Source organism: Arachis ipaensis, chromosome B05 (genome assembly GCF_000816755.2).
Source record: "Arachis ipaensis cultivar K30076 chromosome B05, Araip1.1, whole genome shotgun sequence".
Classification (NCBI taxonomy): Eukaryota; Viridiplantae; Streptophyta; class Magnoliopsida; order Fabales; family Fabaceae; genus Arachis; species Arachis ipaensis.
Genome location: NC_029789.2, coordinates 4,476,247 through 4,479,357, shown reverse-complemented (window position 1 = coordinate 4,479,357; position 3,111 = coordinate 4,476,247).

The following is a 3,111-nucleotide window of genomic DNA, read 5'->3' as shown; positions in this document are numbered from 1 at the left end:
AAGGTAAATAAATTGAAATTCTAATTAAGATCTAGAAATAGAAAGAAAATTTTCAGCTAAATTTTGTTGCCAGCTTTACAAATAAAGTTTTGGTCCCATTAAGAATTGAGGTGTAATACTAGCCAACAAAGTGCTTTAACACATGTAATAAAAGGCTTAAGCAGGCACTGTATTTTATGGACCCATCTAGGTAACTATTTTTATTTCGGCCAACTAACAAGCAAAATAAGTGAGAATACATCTAATCAAGTTTAGCTTTATTTGATATGAAAAAGTATATGTAAATAATTTCTAACTAACCAATTTTAAATAATTATAATTAATAATAATTTAAAAAATAAAGTATAATTTAAAAATATTTATTGGCTTATTGTTGGCTAAACTGATTACCTAACGGAATGCACTTGATATATATTCAATTTTTCACTATATGTACATACACTACCCCATTAGTTAGAGGAGAGATTCCATGTAATAATTGTTGTACTGAATAATAAGATTTAAGTTTAATAGATGAGGGGCTTATGTATCTCTTTAGGGATGACTATATAGGAAAGTAATTAAGAATGGGCCAACCCCATGCTACTTCTTATTTTATGTCTTGAAATTTCTTCTTATTTTCATTTTTATTTTTTATGACAAGAAAATATTTTTTCCTATTCCTATTTTACCACCACAAAACAGTTCTACGAGGTCTCTTAGGTAGTATTTAGTGAAGAGACAAAAACGAAAAGATGGAAATTGAAAGATAGAGATTAAAATACAGAAATTGAAATAAAATTTAATATTTTGTTTGGTACAAAATGGAAAACAGAAATTAAAACAAGAATGAAATTCTAATTTAATTTGCACAAAAGATAAAATTGAAATTAATTAATTGAAATGAGGGTATTTTAGGTATAAAATGTTATTAAAATTTCAGTTTCCTGTATCCCTACTTTTTGGAGGTACTAAAATACAGAAATTTTGGAAACAGAGTCAGAAATTTTAATACTAGTCTCTGGACTAACAAACATAAAATAAAAGACAAACGCTACCTAAAAAATTATTCATTTCAATAAAAGACATTAATTTTATTATAATTAAAATAAAATAAATTCAAGATTTTTTAATTATTATGATAATAATAAATAAAAATAAGAAACGTGAAATATTCAAATCTTTTTCTTTTTTAACTTTGGTTTAATATATATATAATTTTTGAAATACTTTTAATTTATACATCTTTAGATACAGTCTTTTAATTGGGAAGAAAAAAGATATACTAAAAACTTGTTTAATTTTAAAGTTCAAGAAATACTACATATTAAAGGATACTAGAAAGAAAGATTGCTAACAAGATTAGCACATATCCCAAATACGATCCCCACAAACTCTTTAGAGATTATTATCATGTAATATATATTTCACTACTGTTGTAGCCAGCTTGCACCATCTATGCTTCTTAATTCTATTTCTGACCTCTCATTAAACTAAATTATACAAACCAGAGTTATATAATATATTAATATAGTAGTAATTAAATAATCATAAGCCTATTAAACCATTCCTAAGGGGTTATTTATAACATAATCTTATATAACTATATAAGTCATGTTTTGAGCCACCAACTCCAAGCGCGACAGCTTGTGTAGTGTGTGCTATTCTGACGTCATTGTGACATTCTCTAATTTGCCGCTTCTTCCACTACATCATGATCAATTTTTTGCATATTTTCAATGTTTTAATTAATTTGCAAGCGGTATCTTCCAAATAAATTGCTGCTTAATATTTCTAATTGTCGGGGCTTATTAACCAGCAAAGTTTAGTTATAACTTTAGGGATACGCCTCTGCTCACATTACATCACATGTTCCCCATTCATTATTAACCTTATTTAGGGATACTATTTGGATTAAGTATATTGTTATCAGAAGAATTCATTATATACATTATAATATTGAAATAAAACCCGTAAATTACCTAAGCACACGGTTGAAAAGTTCAAATTAGTAATAGATTAAAAGTGGTCAAATGCATTTCCATTTTCACTTTAGATTTTCCTAGACTAATGAACAAAGAAATAAACCATGTGGTGATTAAGATAATAAAAAAGAGTTATGACAATTGGGGATTGTTAATAAAATTTATTAGATAGTGTGACCAAATCATAGTTGACTCGGTGTAATTCACTAATTCAGACCACCGTGAAAATGTTGACTTGAGTGAAAGAGATCCTTGATGAATGTATAATAAATACCAAAGAATAATATGGCCACACTATGATATATCTCTTTATTATGACCTTGTTGACTCACTATTGGTTAAATTGCATTGTCGCAAGAGAATAAAAAAGGGGTTTCAATAGAAGTGTATGTGAAATTAAGTCACTTTGAAGATTTTATTTTTTTTCACTACATATCTTCACCTAACTAGGATTCCCTAAAGATATTATTCAGCTAAAGCAAGCATCCTCTGGAGGGTGATTCTCATGTAGGCCCTTATATGTCATAATGGATATTGAGGTTAATCCTTGAATAAAACCAGGTACCTAAAAATGGCAAATCGAAATATGTGATAGTGACAACAAAAACACTAAAGCATAGCATGTGAACATCAAGAATCCCGAAATGAACTCCAATCATAAAAAAAGACAACCTACTAAAAAAAAGAGAAAATAAGAAAAGTGCATTCTTGTACCATGTGGAGAGAAAAAAGATAATTGGAAGGTGATGAATCCTTTGGTGGGGTAGGTTAAATAATTAATTATTAAAAAATAAAAAGAAAATATGAGAATTGAAGGTGGTTATTGCAGTTAAGAGGAGGTTTTTAAAGAACTAGAACTAATAAGATTGAAGAGAGAAAGAAAGCGTGTTTGACCTTGTAAAAAGTAAAAACACTAATCTTTCATTGCCATCAACACAGACTCTTCCACGCAAAACAGAGGACAAAGTTGAATTCCAAAGCAGAGACTTATTCATATTCCATCAAGAACCTCACTATCACTATCACATATTCAAATTCTCTTTAAAACCAAACCCCATTTCCTCACATCGCACACAAATACCAAAAAGACTCCAACTTTCATGGCGGCGGTCGACTTAGCCGAACCTTTCTTATACGAAGTGATATA